General features: G+C 40.1%; 1 long non-coding RNA gene across 10 annotated transcripts in view; it reads left to right on the top strand.

Annotated features, from left to right (window-relative positions):
- Window positions 1-24,348, top strand: part of Plcxd3 — a 301,403-nt gene that overhangs the window by 18,413 nt on the left and 258,642 nt on the right. For 7 of the 10 annotated variants that reach the window (XR_004768544.1, XR_004768545.1, XR_004768546.1 and 4 more), the window contains 2 exons: window positions 14,791-14,876; window positions 15,600-15,742. This is a non-coding gene — a long non-coding RNA (phosphatidylinositol specific phospholipase C X domain containing 3). Of the gene's footprint in view, window positions 1-6,878; window positions 9,580-12,536; window positions 12,584-14,790; window positions 14,877-15,094; window positions 15,155-15,599; window positions 15,743-24,348 lie in introns of those variants that run through there. The other 3 variants (XR_004768551.1, XR_004768550.1, XR_004768549.1) reach the window with 3 other exon arrangements.

Below are 24,348 nucleotides of genomic sequence, written 5' to 3' on the forward strand. Positions count from 1 at the left end.
TTTTCTTTCAGGGAAATTGACATTTGATTTTATTGTGCCAAGGGCATTACAGATGATGGGTCTTATCAACCCCCCCCCACCCCGTAGGACATGGGTGCCCCATCTGACAAGGCTGCTCCCACTCCCTAAACTCAAATCCTGAATAGCAGCTAAGATCCCCAAAGACACCTCCACCTCAAGATTCCAAACAAGCTAGTGGTAGTGGAAGCAAAGAAATGCAGCAAGGGCAGGGGCTTATTGTCCAAAGCCACTCTGTCACCTGCAACTACTGCTCCCTCCTTCTGGCTAATATCCTTGGCCCCTCTAAGAAGCTGAAGGCCAGAAGACAGCACAAATTCATTTCTATGTGTGCCTGCCATGCCCTATGGCTAGTCTGCCTATGGCCAAACTGGAGATGGCAGGCTCACAGTGCCAGTATTGCTATGTACATCATTCTTTTTTTCCCTCTATTTTTAAAATTTGTTTTCTATTTTTATTTAAATTAGAAACAAGCTTGTTTTACATGTCAATCCCAGTTCTATCTCCCTCCCCTCCATCCCTACCCCCCACTAACACCCTATCCTATCCCCTTTCTGCTCCCCAGGGAGGGTGAGGCCTTCCATGTGGGATCTTCAGAGTCTGTCATATCCTTTGGAGCAGGGCCTAGGCCCTCCTCCATGTGTCTAGGCTGAGAGAGTATCCCTCTGTGTAGAATGGGCTCCCAAAGTACATTTGTATGCTAGGGATAAATACTGATCTACTGCCAGAGACACCATAGATTGCCAAGGCTGCCTCACTGACACCCACGTTCAGGGGGTCTGGATCGGTCCTATGCTGGTTTCCCAGGTATCAGTCTGGGGTCCTGAGCTAGGTAACCCAGTCACAAAAAGACAAACATGGTAGGTATTCACCCATATATGAATTTTAGGCATAGAGCAAAGGATTACCAGCCTACACCACCAGAGAAGCTAGGAAACAAACAAGGAGGACCCTAAGAAAGACATACGTGGTCCCCCAGAGAAGGGGAAAGGGGCAAGATCTCCAGAGCAAATTGGGAGCATGGAAGAGAGGAGAGGGAACTAGGAGAAAAGAGAAGGGGAGAAGAGGAGGGGGGAGGAGGACATGAGGAAGCAGAAAGGTTGAGTTGAGGAAAGAATAGAGGAGAGTAAGAGAAGAGATACTATAATAGAGGGAGCCATTATAGGTTTAAATAGAAATCTGGCACTAGGGAAATCTACAGAGATCTACAAGGATGACACCAACTAACAATCTAAGCAACAGGGCAGAGGCTACCTTAAACGCCCTTCCCCAATAACAAGATTGATGACTACCATATATGCCATCCTGGAGCCTTCATCCAGCAGCTGATGGAAGAAACAGACACCAACAGCTAAACACTGAACTGAACTGAAATCCAGTTGCAGAGAGGGAAGAGTGATGAGCAAAGGGGTCAAGACCAGGCTGGTGAAACCCACAGAAACAGATGACCTGAACAAGCAGGAGCTCATGGACCCCAGACTGTACATTGTTTTTTATCTGTTGATTTTATAAGATAAAAGTACATTTTAATTAAGAAAAAATTAATGTGCAAATCTCAGATTCTTGGGGTGCTAGGAAGGAAAATTTCCCATTTTCACCTTTCCTGTCATCATTGTTGGGGAAGGATGACAGTTTTCTCTGATCTGTAAGGAAGAGCAAGCAGAAAACTTTGCTTGACTGTGTCTCTCTTCTGGGGCTGACTGATTGCCAGATGGTCTGTCTCTGTGTGCCTCTCACAGCCTTTGGCACCCTTTCCAGAAGAGTCCCCTGGGGAATGCTGTGATGGTGCTGTACAGGGAGCAAAAGGGCACATCAACAGGTAGAGACCAGAGACGCAGCAGTGAGGGGATGGATGGCACATAGGTGGGCCAGCCAGAGAGAAGCGGAAAAGAGAAAACGAAGGAAAGAAGCCAAGAAGGAAGAAAGCTAAAGAAGCTATGGTGGCATGAAAAGACAGGAGTGGGGGAGTCTAGGATGGTGTCCGGTCCCTGGGGCTCCTTCTGTTCTTCTCTGGGGGTGGGTCTCCATGCACTTTGTTTTCCTTCATACTGTCTAGGTATTCCTTTTGAAACATTCCCTCTTAATACCTTTGGTCAAGGTATTTTATCATACAAACAGAAAAAATACCTAATACATGTTTTCTTTATTTTCTTTCTTTTAAATTTATTTATTTATTTATTTATTTATTTATTTATTTATTTATATGTCTGAGCTAGGGACAGACACAGATAGAATCAAAGGGATAGTTCTTGCTCTCCTGGGGCAAGATTATAAAGTAAATAAGTAAATTGGATGTACCCTGTTACATTCCTCTTTAGAACCTCAACCTATTTCTTATTTGTAGAAATGGAAGACATAAGATGCTCAGGTTCCATTGACAAAATCAGGTGGTGGAAAGGATGTAATGGCTAACTGAGAGCTTGAGTGTGGTTTAGATACTCCTTCAAAGACCTTATTGTTATTTTAAGGCTTTGCTTAAAATTATGAAGAGAATGAACTACATTTCAAATTGAGTAGAGGCATTTCCAGTATTGAAAGTTAAAATACCCCCCCCCACACACACACGTATGTATGTATGTATGGATGGATGGATGGATGGATGGATGGATGGATGGATACCTTAGCTACTTAAGAAGTGAGGAAACTAAACCAAGAAGCTTCTTCCCCTTGTGTCAGGTTCTCCAGAGTCCTGTATACTCAGCTGTCCTGATTTCCAGTTTCCTGTGGTGTCAGATGTTTGGCAGAAAATGTGAGTTCCGTTTTTAGAGACAGCCACTTAGCAGGAAGTTAGAAGACTCCATTGTGATGGCTTTGAAACGCTCTTCTTCTGATCTATTTCTAGGCGAGTTTCTGTCTTTCTAATGACAGTGTGACAGTTCTGCTCAGACACTGAGGGCTCTGGCACTGCTATCTGCTCCCAGAGATTATGGCATCCCACCCAGACCATGAAGACCAGAGATCTAACAAGGCTAAAGTGGCTCTCTCCTTTGAAATGTTTATGGCGTCTGTTAGGACCATGGTATAGTAATAAGGCTTTCTTAATGGAGGTCTTTAGGTATCCAAATTAAAAGTGGCCAAATTAATCAAGCAATGATTGAGTGCTCAAAAATAAGAACCCTAAAACTGATGAACTAATAATGTCAAGGGGCCCTTACTAATACAGAAACCCTTTACCAGATCTGCCTTAATCTCAAAACCTCTCTGGTGTTACAAGAACTATGTCTTGCACAAGGATGATTCCAGGCCACTCCACATACCTCACCATTGGAATGTTTTCCTGGTCTCCTGTGTCTGAAATTCAGCTGGAAAGAGTGAGGAGAAAATACTCTTTACAGTCTAGAGGCAACAGAATGGACTTGTCGGTCATGAGCTTTACTGGATCATCTTCTGATGTTCACTTTGGATATTCTTGCTAAGCACATTTTTTTTTTAGAAACTTTGGATCATGGCCTCTCTAATTATAATAAGTTTCAAGGGCCCATCCTGATCAGCTTTGGATACTACTTCTTGTTACCCTGACATCATACTAATTTTAAAAAAGGGGAAATATCCTTGTCCTCCTTAGAATTTGAAATAATCTCTGAAATGAGTGAGAACCTAACATAAATGTCCTTTCTGTGGACTTAAAATGCCATATGAAAGGGAGGAAAGTGGACATAGTGTAGGCCCATCAATCGAAGGCATGTTCCTAGTGGTAATAGATTTTAATTTCTTCTTTAATTTTTAAAATTTACTCTGTTGAAAAGTTTTTGGTTACAGCAATGGGACCTAAGTTATATTTCTGGCCATTGGTAGAGATAAGTCATGTAAACTTCCCCCAAAGAATATAAAATCCTGAAGAAATATTGTCCCTTACTATTAAGAGTTAATGTAAATGGGCCCTGTCAAACACCTGGAAAGAAAAGCTCCCCTCACAAAGCTATCTGTTGTCGAAGCTTCAGTTATACCAGAAGTCACAGTAAGAACACAGTGTAATTATTCCTTACTGAGATCTGTACCCCTGAACCTCAAAAGCTCTTCCATGGATGCAATTGCTTTAAGTCCCTCACTGCCAAGGCTGCCTGCTTTCTGGGTTCTTGTTCAGAAAGTTAACTGTCTTTCCTGTATTTTCCTTTTTAAAATGTTGGTCAAAATCCTGAGCAAAGCATGCCTTAGGACTTTAGGCTCCATCTCTCTGTCTGTCTCTGTTCTCTGTCTCATTCTGTCCCTCCACCCCTCCTTTTATATACACAATGTAGTTTCTCACAGACTTCCTACCTATGTTGCTATAAATAAAAAAGCATAATGTTCTCTTTTTTGTTTAGCTATCCTTTTGGCAGATACTTATACCTCCATCTTGACGGTTCCTTTCTGATCATTTTTCTTTAAATAGATTAATTTAAATGCCATCTCTCACTCCATTCTTATTAAATTTTTATATTGTTTTAAATTATTCCTATTTTTGAGATGATAATTACATCATTTCCCCATTCACTTTCTGCTTTTAAATTCTTTTATCTACAAGGCTAAGAAACCATCAAAGGGATCCTATGTTCCCTGGTAACAATAGTGTATTAGAAAAAAAAGTGCAAACCCATCATGCTCAGTGGGAAATCACAACTGATGGTCATCTTATGATACACAGTGTGGATTCACGAGCAGCAAACACACATTGCAGCAAGTAGCCTGTGTTCCTTTTGTGCATGGGCAACTGGCCCTCTTCAGTTAGAAAGTATTCCTGTATAAATAACTCTGCAAGGTAATAAATAAGATGTCCAAAGTATTGACCATGAATGTCAAGCAATGTAAGTAGAGAAAAATGTGGCCAGCAACCTCTAAGAGGCAGAGAATTCTTCAGTGTATTTTGAAAATCTTTCAAATGAAACCACTTAAACAAAACACATTGTGCAACTCAGTCTAGTAGACAAATCACAGTTTCTCGCTTATTTGAAACATTTTATAATGTTGTCAAATAAATGAGGTGTGTTACGGGATGATGGCTACAGAAGGTAGATAATGCAATCTTGATTTCATCGGCATGCTGAATGATTCAAGAGATACTTCTCAAATAAAAGTAATAAGACTACATTGTAGCTATATTTTAATGTTTCTGGGGTCAGGGAGGGGGATGGAAATTCACATCATAAAAATGAGTTCTATCTTGTGTGTATAAAATGTTTGCACCTGAGAAGTTACCCCTGGGAAGATGAGTTCTCTGGTCTGTGTAAACTGCAGACAGTCTGACCAACAACAGATTGAAACAGTTCAGTTAGCAAATGTTTTCAGTAGAATAGAGGGACATCTTTTAAATAGCCAAAGGAAGACAGCTAAGGGTAGAAAATCTTATTGTCCTGAAAAGGCAGGCTCTCCATCTCTCTATGTTGGGTTTGACAGGGGAAGCAGCATTCAGATGGCATTCATTACCTGGCTTCTTTGTAGAAGATACTTGGACTATTTTCTGTTTCTTTGTCCTCATATCTGTCTGCCTTTTGGGGAACTCTAGGAGACACATGCTTTGAAATGCCCAAAGAGAAGCAGAATAACGGTTTTGTTTTTTAAATATCAAAGTAAAAAGATATAAAAATTATTACTCGTAAAGTTGTAAGTAGATAACCAATGAATCTTGGCAAATTAAGCATTCTCTTTAGATACATGGGATTAGCACCATGGTCTAAAGATCCTCAAAGTAAAAATTTTCTTAGTTCAAGTCCAAAATTCTCAGGAGTCCTAGCCTTGGGTTCCCGGATTTCCCTCGAATCAGGGGCCCATGCTGTCTTTTCATACACTGTTTGGAGCTTCCTGTCTGCCTTGAATCCCACAATAGAGGCTGTGAAGCACTGACTGGAACATATGTAGTGTCTCATCTATCACAATTTGAGGGAGTTATGGAAAGCTGTTAAGATCCCAGTCATAGATGACTTTTTTTTAGAGTCTGGGCAGTATGTATCTATAGTTTCAGTAAACGTGACAGCCAGTGATGACTGTCAGTAACACTCTCAGATGTCCTCAGGAGTGCTGTGGCAAAGACTTGCTGTTGGAAGTGAAATATTCTCCCTCAGAGATGTCTTAGTCCATGACTTCCTGTCACAGTCCTCAATTTTCTGTATATCTTCCTGACACCAATTCAGCTATTCTGAGGGCCAGGTGTCCTCTTGGAAAATTCTCTTTATTTCATACTTCCCTCTAAATCTGACTTCACTGATGAAGGCCTGTTTCCATTTTATTTTAGAAGTCTATTTGTTCACTTTTTTATTATGTATTTACTAATTATTTTATTTATTAAATATTATTTACTTTTACTTAGAATATAATATACTTAAAATATAGTTATATTCTTCTCTCCCCCTTTTGTACTAGTTGCTTTTTGTCAACTTTGACACAAACATAGACATAGATGGGAAGACAGAAACATACTTGAGAAAAATGCTTTCATAGGATTGGCTTGTAGGCAAGTCTATGGTGTGTTTTCTTGATCAATTAGTGAAGTAGGAGGGCACATCCCATTATGTGCAGTGTCACCCCTTGGTAGGCTGTCCTGGGTAGTATTAGGAAGCAAGGCAGTTAAGCAGCATTCTTTCATGCACTACTTGAGTTCTTGACCTGACTTCCTTCAGTGATGAACTGTGATGTGAAGTGCTAGATCAAACAAACTTTTTCTACTCAGATTGCTTTTGCTCATGGTGTTTTGTTACAGCAATACACTAAAAACCTTAACTAAGATACCCGACCTTCCAGTCCCCTCCAAGTTATCTCTCCCACGTCCTCCTTCTGTCTCAAATGCATAGCTTTCCCTTTTTGATTATTCTCTCTCTCTCTCTCTCTCTCTCTCTCTCTCTCTCTCTCTCTCTCTCTCTCACACACACACACACACACACACAGATGGATGAATGGACAGATGGAAGGGCAGATGAATATATAAGTACAACACGGTAAGCCCATTTCTGTTTTTTGTGTGCTTGTGGTTTCAGGGCTGTTTTCTCGGTATTGAACAACCAATGAGGGGGCTCATCCCTGGCAGAGGTTAATCTCACCACTCTCAGCAGTCATTAATATTCTGTAGTTCTGGGTCTCCGGGCAGGACACCATGAGATTTTCCCTTCTCTACATTAGCACATCTATTGATATTGCCAATATTCTGATCATGTTTATGCATCTCCTTCTAAAACAGGCAGTCACACAGCAAACTTCCTGGAAATCTGGTTCTTGCAATCTTTCTACCCCCTCTTCTACCATGTTCTCTGAGCCATAGACGTAGGACCTGCTTTGTAGATGCTTCCATTGTGGCTGGGCATCCCACAATCATCTTCGCATTGTGTTCAGTTGCAGCTTTCTTTAATAGTCTCCATCTTCTGTAGAGAGAAGTTTCTCTCTACAGATGAGGGGTGGCAGTGAGTTTAAGATTCAGTATGTAGGTAAGGAATTATGTTAGTCTAGCAAAGTGTCTATAGTAGATTATTTTCTAAGTTCCATGACTTCACTAGCCATAGCAGGTGTGTAGGTTTCTGGTACCAGCCATGACTTCCTTCCTGTTGAGTGAGCCTTAAGTCTACTTAGACAGCTGTTGTTTATCACCAACATGTTAATACTACTATTGGATCTTTATAGGTACTTTGCCATGTCAGTCATAGTTCTGGTTCAGAGATGTCACAGCTGGTTAGGATTACTAATTACTTTTCTTCCTTGGCAGCTTGTATAGCACATTCCAGTATATGGAAGTTAGACCTTAGGAAGGAAGCTTTCAGTTTAGGTCTAGCTTGAATAATACAAGCCCTGTGCCCTAAGTGTGAAGTGTCTGCAGCACCAAGGGCAACAGCAATCGTCTGGACTATTTTGACCAACCACTCAAAAGGAGGTTTCCCACCACTGCCACCACTCAAGAGAGAGAGAGAGAGAGAGAGAGAGAGAGAGAGAGAGAGAGAGAGAGAGAACCCATGAGCACATTCTGTCCCCCATCTGTTCACAAGTAACACCTGAGACCATGCCTTAATGAACCAGTACCCCAAAGGTTATTGACTGAATGAGGCTGAATGAGTTCCTACAACATGGTATTATTGATTTGCTAGTCTATGGTTCTTGTGGAGTCTATTGTCAGCCTAAGTGGCATAATTTTGTTTAATATCTCTCTCTCTCTCTCTCTCTCTCTCTCTCTCTCTCTCTCTCTCTCTCTCTCTCTCTCTCTCTCTCCATGCATTTGTATGCAGTGTGGTTTCCTAAGGTTTTATCAAACAATACTGACATTATTTGTCCTTCTTTCTTGCTTCTCCTTCTGTATTGACTTTTTTCTCTCCTACAATTTTTCTGTTTCTCTTTTCATATCATCTATATTCTGTTATTTTCCTATTTTAAGTATATTTGGAGGAAGTGATTTCTTGAGTTCCAGTCTTCTTGTTCATCTTGATAATGTGAGGGGCTGCTTTTTCCTTTCTTTAAGCCAATGACTATATGACGTTCACATGGACTTAAAGGACTGTACTAACTCAAATTTTCCCAGATGGTTTACTTTTCACATTTCTCTTCTACTTTTTATCATCACTACTATTATTATTTTAAGCGTACATGGGTACATGTATGTTTCTCCCCTGTGGTGTGCGTGCTTGTGTGTGTGTGTGTGTGTGTGCATGCCATAATATGCAAGTGCAGGTCAGAGGACAATTCTTGGGAGTTTGCTGTCTCCTTTACTATGTGAATTCTTGGAATCAAACTTGCATTGTAAGACCTGATAGCCTACTCCCTTATCCACTGAGCCATCTTGCCATCCCACAAAGGTTTCCTATCCACCACTGACATGAGAGTATGGTTTAACATGTAGAATAGCAATGACAGCAGAGACGACATGCACACTTTTATGTTCAGGACCTCTTATGAACTTCAAGACAACTTCGTGTAGAAGGTAGTATAAATTTAGTTTGATCATTTATTTATTTATAAATTTATTTGTTTATTTGTTTTTCGAGATAGGGTTTCTCAGTGGCTTAGGAAGCTGTCCTGGAACTAGCTCTTATAGAGTAGGCTGGTATGAAACTCACAGAGATCCACCTGCCTCTGCCTCCTGAGTGCTGAGATCAAAGGCATGTGCAGCCACCATCCAGCCAGTTTGATCATTTTTACTTTACAGAAAAGGTAGGAGGAGAGTGACCTCCTAAGTTACATGTATCGAAATGGGTAGAAGAACAGGGATGAGGTCTCTGAATCTTTTAAGCATTCTACTTAGGGCTATTGCATTTCTTGTCTATGTGAGAAATCCCATGATGCTTAGATATAACAACAAATCAACATTGACCCTGGTATGTGAAGGAAATAATATAGGCACTTTAAGAGGTTATATCTTAAAGATATAACAGAGCCATGTATCTTCTTGTTCCTCATGTAAGTGCCTGAATTTTCCAAGCTGTTTGGGATTCACAAGCAATGAAGCTTTAGAACGAGATAAACTAAATGTTTCTTCTGGCAACATCTTTGATCTGATTCATATCAGGTTCTATGTAATGGAGAGGAGGACAGTCATATGTAATACATTAAACTGCTTTCATCAATGGACAAAGAAAGTCAGAAAATGCCGACTGATATGTTTTATACTCCACTGTAAGTAAACTGTGTGCCCTTTTTGATTTTAAATCCGGTGAAATGAATCTCTCCTTTTGAACAGACATTATACAATGAAACTGTCAAAGGCAAGGGGCAGATGACTGGATGTTTTCTGGACTCTTGCCTCCCAGCTCACACATGTTACAAGCACATTTCAAAGGGATCAGAACTTCCACACTCCTGTGGTCCTGCTTGCTCAATTAGAGGGGCCAGTCTGACCTTTTTCATATTGCCCTGTGGGAATACCCTTTGATATTGGTAGGAATCCTAGGGCTGAATGTGAGAACAGAGTGAGAACCTGGCCCCTGGGACTACTTGATCTGAGTTGGGTCGCAGAGGGAGCAGATGCCTGCGAGGACAGACAGTCTCATATTAACTAAGACATCAGTCCCTGCCAGGCTAACTGCAGCCAGGTACAAGAATTTCCTCTGCTAAACCCAGAATAAGTAGCTGTAGATCAGTGATAAGCGTATTCACTGAGCTGGAGATTCCAGACAACCATTATGGCAGGTCTTCTATCAGGAGCACAGTGTGCGCTTAGTTTCTGCACTTAGTCTTCCTGATGAGAGTGTTATAAAAATAAAAGAACTTGCCTAACAGAGCCAAGAGTCTGAGTCAGTGGACAAAGCTACATGAATGCCTTAAGTTCTGCCATTCTCATCCCCACCACATCCTCTCACTTAGGTTCTAAGGTGTCTGTTTTCTGTCCTCTTGTTCAGTTTAACTGGGAGAAGAAATAAAGATGGAGGATGATGAAGAAAGGAGGAGAATGGCACAGAAACAATAGAAACTTAGGCAGGTTTCTGAAAGGCTTATACACCTAGAGGAAGAAAGGAGAAACCACAGTGAAACCATCCAATCAGCCAACCCAACCAAAACACCAGATTAAAATCAGGTCTTTGATCTTCAGCATTAGGCAACCAAGCTTCCTCCGGCACAGTCCTTGTGGTAGCATAGCATATACTCATGGTCTCAGCAATGTGTTCTCTTGAGAAGTGTGTATCAGAGTTTAGTATCATTTCCTATAGTGAAATTGCAATTAATGGCTTTTAGTTTATTATAGAAATTTTTGTCAGAAATAATATATTTAGTCTGTATTTGAAGGCCCTAGTAGTTACTGCTTTTGGCCAACTTCAGTGTCATGTTTTACTTACTATACTTCATATGTTATTTGTATAGATTTGGAGATACTCTCATGATGTATCACTTGTATACTTAAAAACCACAAGTTCTCAACTCTGGCTACACATTAGAATGATTTAAGATGTTTAATTGTTATGCTCATCCTTAAACTGGCTGGGTATCTAAGGAAGATCTTGAACTTGCTTCTACCTCTCACGTGCTGGGATGGCAGGTGTACAACACCACTTTGTTTAAGACAAGGTATATTTTAGTGTCTGTTTGGTTTTCCTCAGCTCACCTTCCCTTTGCTTCCTCAAGTGACTTTCTATCTTTATTGGCAGTATTGTTAATAACACTTCCAATAAGCTCATTGTTTTCCCTTGGACAATGAGAAAGTGACTGGTTTTCCTCAGGACAGCAACCTGCTGTTTCCATTGTTACTTATGTTAAAGAAACAAACAAACAGCAAATAATGGTTCTTTGTTCAAAAGGCCAAGAATCAATAAAATGAATGGGAAAAGATATTTACCAACCCCATATCTGACAGAAGGCTGACCTCCAAAATTTACAAAGAACTACAAAAGCTAGTTCCCAAAGTACCAAAGAATCCAATTAAAAAGTGGGGTATAGAACTAAATAGACAATTCTAACTAAATAGGAATCTAAAATGGCTGAAAGACACATAAGAAAGTGATCAACATCCTTAGCCATCAGGGAAATGCAAATCAAAACAACTCTGAGAAACCATCTTACTCCAGTCAGAATGGTTAAAATAAAAAACACCAATGATAACTTATGCTGTAGAGGATGTGGAGAAAGGGGAACACTCCTCCACTGCTTGTGGGAGTGCAAACTTGTACAGCCACTTTGGAAATCAGTATGGTGATTCCTCAGGAAAATGGGAATCAGTCTACCACAAGATGCAGCAATTCCACTCTTAGGCATATACCCAAAGAAGCACATTCATACAACAAGGACATCTGTTCACCTATGTTCATAGCAGCATTATTTGCAATAGCCAGAACCTGGAAGCAACCTAGATGCCCCTCAACTGAAGAATGAATACAGAAAATGTGGTGCATTTACACAATGGAGTACTACTCAACAGAAAGAAAAAAACCAATGGAATCATGAAATTTGCAGGCAAATCGATAGAACTAGAAGAAACCATTCTGAGCTAGGTAACCCAGTTATAAAAAGACAAACATGGTAGGCACTCACTCATATATGGTTTACACATAGAGCAAAGGATTACTAGCCTACAATCCACACCACCAGAGAAGCTAGGCAACAAGGAGGAGTCCAAGAGAGACAAACATGGTTCCCTGGAGAATAGGAGAATAGGAGAAAGATCTCCTGAGCAAATTGGGAACATGAGGGAAGAGGGAGGGAGCTAGGAGAATGAGAAGGGGAGAAGAGGAGGGGTGAGGAGGACATTAGGGAGCAGGAAGGTTGTGTAGGGGGAAGAATAGAGGAGAGCAAAACAAGAGATACCATCAGAGAGGGAGCCAGTATAGGTTTAAATAGAAATCTGGCACTAGGGAAATCTCCAGAGATCTACAAGGATTACACCAAATATCCATCTAAGCAATAGTGGAATGACTGCCTTAAATGCCCTCCCCTGATAATGAGATTGATGACTAACTTATATGATATCCTAGAGCCTTCATCCAGCATCTGATGGAAGGAGAAGCAGACACCCACAGCTAAACACTGAACTGAACTGGAATTCAGTTGCAGAGAAGGAGGAGTGATGAGCAAAGGGTCAAGACCAGGCTGGTGAAACCCACAGAAACAGCTGACCTGAACAAGGGGGAGCTCTTGGCCCCCAGACAGATCATTTGGAAACCAGAATGGAACTGATCCAGACCCCATGAATGTGGGTGTCAGTGAGGAGACCTCAGAAATCTATGGGGCCTCTCTTGTAGTAGATTAGTGCTTATCCCTAGCATAGGAATGGACTTTGGGAGCCCATTTTACATAGAGGGATACTCCCTCAGCCTAGACACACAGGGGAGGGCCTAGGCCCTATTGCAAAGGTTATGACAGACTCTGAAGACCCCCCCATGGGAGGCCTCACTCTCCCTGGGGAGCAGAAATGGTATGGGATAGGTAGGGTGTTAGTGGGGCCAGGGGAGGAGGGGAGGGAGAGGGAACTGTGATTGACATGTAAAACAATCTTGTTTCTAATTTAAATTAAAAAATGGAGAAAAAACAAAAGACAACTTGAAATTTATTGTTTAATGATATAAAATGAGTTCCAAGCTATATTGGTTGTATCAAGGTCTATTTTCAAACTCAACTTTGACACACCAGTCTGAGAGGATGTTGGAAATCTGCTTTGATCAAATACTTCTCCACAAGTTCAGTGTTCAATTCAGATAGGTTTGAAATCACCCTTTCAGAAACAATTGCAGTTTGTTTTCCTCACAAACCAGTACCTGACAAGTATACACTCTACAGAACCAGCCTTCCTCTGAGGCAAGACCGTAGGCATGGTGATGATCCTTGCCACTGGAGAAAATGGAATGGGATAAAGTAGATGCCACTGCTTGTTTCTAATTGATCCAATATTCAGAACCAGAAGGACTAAAATATGAGAGAAGTGGATAAATATTGTGTCACTCTCATAAAAGTTAAGGAATCAGTAGCTTTTGTACTATATCTTTCTGTGAATAATATGCTCAAAATCCTCATAAATATGACAGTGATTGACTTAGAATAAAACCTTCCATAAAATGGTGCCAGAAAAAAACACCAAATGATGGTTTATCTCAGATTAGGTTTATGATAAAACATTTAGATTCCAAAAGAATGGCAACTTGAAAAATCTCTTTGGATTTGAGGATTTAGAGCTTTGCCGAAATCACTGGTGGTAGTGATGCTCAAGTTGCATAATTTCTAGTGACACTGGAAGATCACAGGGCCATTTCCACATGTGCTCTGAGTGTTTTGGAAAGAGTGCTTCTGTAACAGTACCCAATGCTTTGTGTGTTTCTCTTCTTTGTTTTTTTTCCTTTCCTTTTTCATTTTTTAAAAGGTAGTACTCAGCTGGGACAGAACTGAAAGAACAAGGCATTTTTCTAGTTAATGCCTGAGGTCAGACACCTTCCTAAATCCAGCATTGTTGCTGACAGGATTACCTAAAAGCTTAATGCATGACTCATGAGCACAGATGGTTATGTGTTTAAAACAGGCCTGCATGTGGAGTTCCATTTTTACTTCTTGTGCCATTTGCACTAATGAGAGCTTTACAAAGAACACTAATTCAGCCTGGGTGACTCTAGGGCCACACCTAAGGGAAAACAGGATATCTATTATAAAGAAGTCATTGGCTTATTTTTTGTAAAAGGAGAAAAACCATGATCTTTGCTGTTTTTCAAATGCAATGAAAGAAAATCATCCCTCTGTTTCCTACTGACTCAGACATGTTTTCAGTTTATTAGAACTGCAAAGATAAAGACAACCCATGTTAGGACCTGGGCAAAGATGGGGTTTCAAGGGTTCCACTGTCATACAGACCTAACAATACAGAATATATGAACCTTATAAAAGCTGAAGAAGAGATATCTCATTTGAAATGAAAGCATATCAGTGCAAAAACCACTCACCAGGTTGTGCTTACACAACCCAAAGACTAGTGGATGTCACCATGGCTCTGGAGATTGGATCATGAGAGAAGGCAACCCACTCTGAAGAACCCTTTAGTAAAAATTCTGTGGAACTGGAGAAGTCCTGGGGCAGTTAATATCCTTTCCAAGCTTTCTTGTCAATGGCTGTTGACTTTTCTGTCTGTGGCTTTATTCTGCAAACACCCACCCTATTCAACTAGGACAGGATTAAAATCCACAAGAGGAGCTCTTCCAGCCTTTATTAGTATTGCAGCTGGGACGGAGGGTAGGAGAGGTGAATCTCAGGTGGCATTAGAGCGGTTATTTTCTTACATGCTTTTTTTTTATTTTCTTCATCATGGATTGGGGCATTGTTCAAAGATATCCCATACAATGTGATTTTTTTTCTGCTGAGTGTTTAGAAAAAGCTTCAAATGGTGTGCCTGGGGTGAGCATCCCTCTTGTGTCATTTTAGATGGCTCCAGCAGCAACAGCCTAGACTGATGATGTTTCAATGCTCATGGAATTCAAGAAATTTTATTTGCAGATGATGAGGAACAGGTATGTGTTCCCTAGGATCTTGGAGACATGTTAAAAAACTTAAGTGCCCTTCTCTTATAACGAGATTGATGATTACCTAATGTGCCATCCTAGAGCCTCCATCCAGTAGCTGATGGAAGCAGAGGCGGACACCTACAGCTAAACACTGAGCTGAACTCTGGAATCCAGTTGCAGGCAGAGAAGAGTCATGAGCAAAGGGGTCAAGACTAGACTGGAGAAACCCACAGAGACAGCCCACCTGAACAAGGGGGAGCTCATGGACCCCAGACTGATAACTGGTAAACCAGCATAGGATTCTTCCAGACCCCCCTGAGTGAGGATGTTAGTTTGGCGGTCTAGGCAATCTATGGGGCCTCTGTAGTGGATCAGTACTTATCCCTAGTACAGGAATAGACTTTGGGAGTCCCCTCCACATAAAGGGATACTCTCTCAGCCTAGACATATAGGGGAGAGTCTAAGTCCTGCTCCAAAAGATAAAACAGACTTTTAAGATCCCCGTGGAAGGCCTCACCCCCCCTGGGGAGCACAAAGGGGTTGGGAATGGGGGGGCAGGAGAGGAGGGGAGGGAGAGGGAACTGGTATTTACATGTAAAAGAAGCTTGTTTCTAATAAAAAAAGAAGAAACCAGCAAACTTGTAGAGATTCCCACTGATCACTGGGCATCTCCTTGTGAGTGTTTTCTTATATGATGCTTACTTAGAATTGTTATAATTTCTTTCTTAGAAGTAAAGCCAAGTTCAGCCACGTTCCGGTTTAGAACTGGAAACAACTGAGAACCCATTGCTTCAGGATTCAGATGAATCTAGCCGCTTTCATAGTCTTCCATTTGCTTGGCAAGAGAAAACTTCCTTTGGCTCATAGACATGGTAAGTGGCTCAAAATCAATTTAGAGTTATGGAGTGAGTTTGTTGCTGATCAAGTAGAGAAATGGCAGCAAGAAATGCTCTTTAGTAGAAAAGCAGGATGTCTTTTTTATAGATAAGGGAGCAGTGTGGAGCTGTTCTATGCTGTGCAGCCTTTGCCAGTCCTCTGTTAATAGTTATCAGACTTTCCAAGGCCATGGCCTGGGTCTATGAACATAAAGCCCACAATTTGTTAGCAACAACTCTTTACCTTCCTTTTGTAATTCCTCTTCCTTAGAACCTTGTGTTCAGCACCCAGCCTAATCCAGACAGAAATCTGTCTTCCAGGTTTTGGGCTTTGTTCCTCTTCTCAGGTAACTTCCAGGATTCCATCTGGTCCAGGTACTGGAATCCCAGTGGTGCTGGTTGGAATCAATACAGATTCATTTTCTCATTACCAGCAGTAGATAGCCTATGTGTACTGAGCATTATTATTCTGAACTAAAAGGTATAAGGAAGAGATTAAAAAAATACTTATTTAAGTGAACATGTATTCAGGCTGGAGAATGGGTAAATAGCTGAGAGCACTTGTTGCTCTTCCAGAGGACCTGGGATTCCCAGCATCCATGTGATGGCTCATAACTATCTGTAACTCCAGTTCCAGGAGATCTCACTATACACACATACACATAATAAACATTCATAATATATACATACATGCAGACAAAACACCCATACATATAAAATAATTTTAATTAATAAAACATGCCTTAGACTAGGTGTGATAGTGTGCCAATTTAATATCAGCACTTAGGAGACAGAGGAAGGCATATCTCTGTAGATTTGAAGCCAGGCTGACCTACAATGAAAATTTCATGAAAACCAAGGCTACATAATGATATCTTGTCATAAAAAATTGATAATTTATGTGTCCTTTTAAATACTAAATGAAATAGTCAAAGCATGCTGAGTATTGACAAATAAAGTGGAAAAAATTACAAAAAAATTTAGTAGATGATTGGAAGCTGAGTATAGATTACAATGTCGAAGAAATATACTGACTATAATTAACAACCTTCCTTAGCATCAGACCCAAGGATTATAACCTATATGTAGAAATTTTACTCTAGAATTCATACCTCAGGTATGGGCTCACATAGAACCAAATATGAAAGTGTGATATTGTCATTATTCAATGAGAAACGAAATCATGATTATATAAGGTCCCATCAGAAAGCCTTATATAGTCATTTGACTTATAGCTCCAGAACAGTGGGTCACAAGCTTCCTAAAGCTCTGGCCTATCATGTTGTGGTGACCCCCAACCATAAAATTATTTTCATTACTGCTTCATAACTGTAATTTTGCTACCATTATGAATAGTAATGTAAATATTTGATATGTAGATGGTCTTAGACAAACCCTGTGAAAGGGTCTTTTAGTTGAGAACCACTGCTCTAGACAATGACTAGGTAATTTTTTTTGTTGTTCAGAAACCTGAGGGAATGGGGGGAAATCCAGTCTGATTTGCCCCTGGAGTCTTTCTTTGTCTTTTTTGAGAGTCAAGGAGGACATAGGCATCTTTATGGATTCCAAGGAGTACAGTTCCACAAAGACATACAGGGCATCCAAACAAAGAACAGCCACCTACTTTCACTCAAACATGGTACAAAGGAGCTCATAAAGGTTTTGGAGGCATATAGACACAGACTGAAATCCTGATAGCTGTTTACTAAGTACAAAACTATGGCTATCTTATCCAATCACCTTGAGTCTTGTCCTCTTCATTCATTAACATTTACTAAGTGCTTCTTTGAGTCAGTTGCTTGAATTAAAATAAAATGATATTCTTTGCCTTTAAGATATTATAGTACACATTTTCTGGTTTTGCTTTAGAATGGGCTCTATACAGGTTAACTTAACAAATCTAGGACTGATCACTTGTTTTCCCCCTCCCATTTCTCTCTCTCTCTCTCTCTCTCTCTCTCTCTCTCTCTCGTGTGTGTGTGTGTGTGTGTGTGTGTGTATGTGTATGTGTATGTTTGAGACAGGGTTGCATGTTGCCCAGGGTGACCTTAACTTTGTAGCCAAGTGTCACCACAATCACCAGGGCAAGCCACACATTTCAGACAAGCTGCACATGGCAAAACATTTTTTTCATAGACACATATAAACAAATAACAATAGTCAGTCATAATGAATAATCTGAAGTAAACTTATTTCTATCTGCTACACTTGGGAGTGCCACAAAAGCATAATCTAAGGATAATTCTGTGTTTTTGAAGAAAGTGATGTCATAAGACTCTTGTCTTGGTTTCTTGGAGTTTTCTCACAAGCACTCCAGAAATCTCAACACACAACTCATTCCTGGAATGTCTTGACCACTAAGGAGAGGGTGACCTTGAGCTTCTGATCCTCTCATCTCCATTTCCCAAGTGCTGTGATTACAGGTATGTACCAGTGCTGGAGATCAAGCCTAGGCCTTCATATATGTTAGGCAAGCATTTTCCCAACTTAGTTGTATCTTCAGATCACAACTGTTAACATTTACTGTCATTCTCCTAGCTCTTTGATGCTGCATTTATGAATATTTTATTCTAACATCACAGGTCATAAATTTTTAACCCAATCAAATGATATCCTCTTTTTAAATGAGGCTTTACTTAATTCTCTAGTTGTCTTTAATTGTCTGATTCATGTTATGCTTGTAGATAACAAGCTGTCTAACACTAGACTGGCAACTAGCATGGCACTTTATATATCACAGGCTTTTTAATATTCAGTTGGGTTGAATTAAAGAACACCAGAATGGAGGGAGAATATGGTCAAGACATGTAAATCTTTTTTCCTTAGAAAAAAGATTTTTCTTTTTAGAAACAAGCTTGTTTTACATCTCAATCCCAGTTCCCTCTCCCTCCCCTCCTCCACTGACCCCCACCAACCCACTATCCCATCCCCTTTCTGCTCTCCAGAGAGGATGAGGTCTTCCATGAGGTCTTCAAAGTCTGTCATATCATTTGAAGTAGGGCCTAGGCCCTCCCTCGTGTAGACAGATAAATCTTAAAGACTATTGATAAACGCAATTATTTGGGTTTGATCCCATGATATGTTATCCTGCTTCTCATTGGGGGGGGGGTGTTGAATAGGAATGGCTCCATAGACTCAAGTGTTTGAATGCTTGGCCTATAGGGAGTGGCACTATTAGGAGGTGTGGCCTTGTTGAAGGCAGTGTGTCACTGTGCAGGTGAACTTTGAGGTCATATATGCTCAAGCAAGGCCTAGCATGGCACCCTATTTCCTTCTGCTTCCTGGAGATCAAGATGTAGAACTCTCAGCTCCTCCTCCAGCGCCATGTCTGCCTACATGCTCCCATGCTTCTTGCTATGACAATAATGGACTAAACCTCTGAAACTGTAAGCCAGACTCAATTAATTGTTTGCCTTATAAGAGTTGCCATGATCATGATGTCTCATCACCACAATAAAACAATAAAATAAGAGTAAGAGTTCATTCCTCTATTTGTTGGAGGTATTTTCAGTTGAAAACCAATTTGTTGGCTGCAACCATCACTTGTAAGTTTAAATCTTCTTTCTATTCTTACTTAATTCAGGGGAAAAGTGCCCCAGCCACCTTTCCCAATCTTAGGACCATTCCAAAAATTCACAACAGCTGTGTAGAGATGGCTGAGGCCTTTTATTGGTCAGTATTATGTTTGTTTCTTTCTCTGCCAATATTTGATTCATTTCTATTATTGGAGCTGATCTCAAGATTCCTCCCTATATGTTAGTTCAGATTCCATCATTGAGATGTCCAAACCATAACAGTGGTATTAGTATTCTAGGGAAATACACAATCTAATAGGTTTTTTTTTCCCTTTGGAACTGGATACTGCAACCACCTAGCAATGAGAACTCCCTAGAGTTAGTAAGTCCTGGTTGCTCTTGGGGGTAAGATGGTAGGTATTGAGACTTACATCAATGCTCAGCCAAGAGAGTAAGCAGGTAAAAGCAAAGACTTTGCAGAATACAGTGAATCAAATTGTTGAGGAACTAATTATAAACACTGTAGAGTTGGGAGGCTATTGCTGGCAAAGCTGATGTTTTGGGAAAATGAGAAAAGAAGAAATGATTAATTAGCATCAAAGCTTAAGTGTGAAAACCAGAAGGTCTCCTTGGTAGCAAATAAAAGGACTTCCATTTCTTCTACTGAGCATAAAACAAAAATAACTAAGAAACAAATAAAACAGAACCTCCAAAATAGAAATGGATATTTCTATTATTAAATATTAAATATTAAAGCATAAGAGCAGGCTAGCTCAAAAAGAAAAGAAGTCACATTCACAATATTGGACATTTGCTCAGCTAAAATCAGAGATCTTATTGACAAGTAATGGAACATGGGATATGGACACCAGGGTTGATAAACTCCAAAATCATCAATTGTAGACATATACTTCCAGGTTCTTCTGAAAATTTTGAACTTGCAGAAATACCGTCTAAACTCCTTGTGGTTGTAGAATAAACTGCAAGGATTACAATACAATATGACCTTAGTCTCATGCTAGAGTTTGGTTAGAGGAAGAAAGGAAATAAACCCAGAAAGAACTGCAGTGCCTAGTTAGAATGTATTCAAAGAAAGCAGAAGGATATATACAGGGGTGTTATATAAAAGGTGACAGGACACACAAAAAATGAAGAGTGGGTTGCTATTTGAGATTTAATATACTTGTAAGTATATTATGTCATACTTGTAAGTATGACAAAACTTAGAAAAGTATAGATTATATCATATGGATAGTTGAAATTGCTATGGTGGATGATGGGATCTGAGAACCATGAACTCAGAAATGGGCATGTTACTGTAGACTAACTTTTTTTAAGACAAGGGATTTATTATGTCTTATAGGTTAAGGGGATATATCCATGAATACAGGCAGTGCATTAAAGCAGACCTGGGAAGACAGTTGGTCACATTGCATCCACAGTCAGGAAGAACAAAGTGAAGTGGAAGTAAAGCTGGGCTATGAAACCAGAAAGCCCACCCTCATGAATCACTTCCTCCAGAAAAGTTCTGCCTCCTGAAGGTTCCACAACCTACTCAAACATTTAGACTAACTTTTAATGGTTAATTGTACCAAATCTAGATATAGCTGCTATGGCAGTTTTCAATGAAATTAACCCTTGAGTATATTTATAACCAAAATGGATTAGAGTGTACCCATCCAATCAATTATAGGTCTTTAGACAGAAGTGATCAGTATCTCTTGAGGCAGGGGTAATTTTACCAGCAAACTGTGAACTTGAGCTGCAAATCTAAGCTGTTTGCTTGTGATATACCTTGCAAGTTTGGGGCTTGCTTGCTTCCTTGAATAAAGCTAAGGGTATGACCCCCTCCTGTGTGTTTGTTCTGCTGATTCTGTTTCTCTGAAGAACGGTGACTAGACTGGCAACTAATAACATAGTTAACTAACAAGGTCTGTTGAATTCTCCATTTACTAAAACAATGCAAAATATGTTGTTGAGGTGGATATTGGCATCACTGTGAAGCACAGTTTCTCTTTTCTGTCATGTAACAGTAATAGATGGTGATGAAAAACTGGATTTGATGATTCTAGTAACATTGTTAAGGTTCTAAGACATGAGGCTTGGAATAAATCCTTAGATATCAGATTCAAGGTAGATAAAGTGATTGTAATGAATGGCAATGTTGGAGGAGTGAGTCCTGGAACTTGTTTATGAAGAATGGCATCACTTAAAAAAGGTATTTAACTACCTATTTTTTCATTCAATTCCAATCAACCAAGGACAGATGATTAAGAAATGGATGGGAGCTGCCAAAATAAAATGTCATGTTCCTAAATATATAAGTACATCCTGCCCAGTCTGTATAATGTTACTTGAATGTGTGTTTTCGGGGCTGACCATTTGGCATTGAAAAACCAGTTGGTATAATCTTCTCTGGGGAAGACTAGTTCTACTTTCAGCATTTATTTGCTGTAGCTCTTTGTGCAGGGTTGAGGCCTCATATGATGGGGGAAGTCCTTCTGTGTATATGTTTCTCTTATTGGTTAATGAATAAAACACTTATTGGCTGATTGGCCAGACAGGAAGTGACATATCTGGGCAGAATCAGAATATGAGCAGGAACAAACAGAAATTGCTTTCTTCTTTTCTTCTCTTTTATGCTGAGATGCTGAACAGTTGAGATGTAGGACACCAGAGGAGTAAGAGATACATGGACACTTTCCTTGTTAAGATAAGACCATGTAGAAACACTTACAATAATAGTTATTGGTTAATAATTAAGACAGAGCTAGCAAATAAGAAGCCCAATGTAGGGGAAGCTGTAGCCACGCCTACTTAGAGGCTGGCTACAGGTGTGCCTAACCACGCTTGCGAGGGCGTGGTCAGGGTGACGTAGAGCGATACTTCGTTTTCTCTTTTGGTTTCACTTTGGTTCTTGCTGGACAGACTGCTGCCACGCCGGCTGGCTAGGTTGCTCTGTAAGTAAGGCTTTTCCCTATTAAATACCCTTATATTTCCACTTGGCTACGTATTGGTAATTTCCCACTATATCTGGTGTCAGGAGTGGGATCCCAAGCCAACTGGCCAACAGTTTCATAATTAATATAGCGTCTGTGTGCTTCTTTGGGGGCAGAGAAGGGTGGCAGGACTGGCCGGGCCAGAAACATTCATGTTACACTCATGGGCTTTCTGCTGTCCATTTTACAATGCCTATTGTTAGTTCACATCTATGGCCACAAGTGGTATCCATTAAAAAGAAGCTAATAAAGAAAGGCACAAAGTACAGGCCTGGATTGTAGATGAGTGACTTATTATGTGGATAGAAACTAAAAATGGTGGACTACAGGGAATATCTTAAGATTTTCAAGAAGGGAAATTATCCCAATGAGTAGAACTTCAAATGCCTTATTTTATATGAAAAGAGAAATACCAGTGACTTGTCTAGTTGAATAGTGTCCCAAAACACAGTGACAGGAGGATTGAGAACAAGTCTGTCTGACAGGGAGACATGAAGGACAAAGCAAGGGTTCCTGTCTCACAAAAGAGAACTTTTTCCACCCGGGAGACACTAAACAACACCTTTCAGGAACTCTGCTTTGGTTTATCATGGTAGAAGGTAATGACATTATCACTAGGATCAGAACATAGGCATTTACTCACGAAGTCAGATCTAGGGACTGCTGCTACCATTTGTCCAACAGTAAAACCAAGGCTGTTCTCAACATGACAGAATTTATGGAAAGACCAAAGGATTAAAGGCATATTGGCTAAAACATACCTTTCTCCCTGAAAAGGCCAGTGACTCATTGTGAAAAAGACATATTCCAAGTGCATATTTTCTGTTCTGGTTCTCACAACTTCAGCCAACGCCATTTTTCTGAAGGTTGGATTGACTAATATGGAACCCTACTGAACACCAAGTAAGATTTTAAAATTACTTCTGAACCGGGCCACTCAAAATGGGACTTTAAGGAAACTTATTTGAGAGACTATGTATGGGAAATTTATCTTTAGGATTTTCATATATTTACTGCTATTTAAATTTTTTGTCTTAGTTTTAAGCATTATTTGAATCTGTGAAACAGTATAATCAGTTCTCCAAAATGTACAGTCTTCAGTTTAGGTATGTGGCCACCAGATGTCATTGCATGTCAGAGCCATGCCTGTATCAGAAGTACTGTCCCTATGATAGAGCTCTTTTGAAGACATGCTGAAATTAGGTACTATTAAAGCATCTAAACTTTTAGACTAAGATGGGAATAACTTTCCATCATCCACTTCTTGCTGAAGAATCCTGATTGCTTTGGCAAATCAGAGAGCATCAGCTCATCTCCCTGAGATCTACATTTTTAGTCCACAAAAATCCTTCTCACTGAGAAAATGTTTCCCTTCTTTGTTAGATGTTTCTTTTGAAGCAGTTGATTTTGAAATTCTCAGTCATATTTAGATTTTATTTTCCAAGCATGTTTAATAAGCAGAGCATGAATTCTTACAAACAGGTTGCCTCTTGTTTTTCAACCTGAGTCTCTAGTCCTGTTTTCACCAGCAGTGCAGTGTTGAGTTGGGTTTATTGTTGAGTTGGGTTAATCTTCACCCTCATCTTGACTGGACCTCAAATTAACTAGGAAGATATTCACCTTTGGCCACATCTGTGAGGGTTTTTGCAGAGCGGCTTGACTGACAAAGGAAGATCCTATGGAAATGCTGTCAGCATCATAGTATGTATTAGAGTCCCAGATGGAGTAAAAAGGCTGAGGCTAATGAAATAATTCAGCTGAACACCAGAATTCACATCCATTAGTGCATTTCTGGAGAGGGAGAAGGGAGAAGGGAAGGCCCACTCTGATTGCGGCCACAGAGCCCCAGGCTGAATAAAATGGGGTAAAAAAGAAGCCAGCCGAGTACCAGTGTTGATGTCTCTACTTGCTGCATGCAGACAGTGTGACTTGTTTCCTCATACTCCCAGAGCTCTGCCTTCTTCACCATGATAAACTGTGTCCTCTCAAAGTGTGAGTTAAAACTAACCCTTCTTTAAGTTGCTTTTCTCACTGTGAGGAAAGTAACTAGCCCAGGGTTCTATTGATAATATTCTATTGGATCAATTTG

The sequence above is a fragment of the Cricetulus griseus genome, chromosome 2 (assembly GCF_003668045.3).
Source record: "Cricetulus griseus strain 17A/GY chromosome 2, alternate assembly CriGri-PICRH-1.0, whole genome shotgun sequence".
Classification (NCBI taxonomy): domain Eukaryota; kingdom Metazoa; phylum Chordata; class Mammalia; order Rodentia; family Cricetidae; genus Cricetulus; species Cricetulus griseus.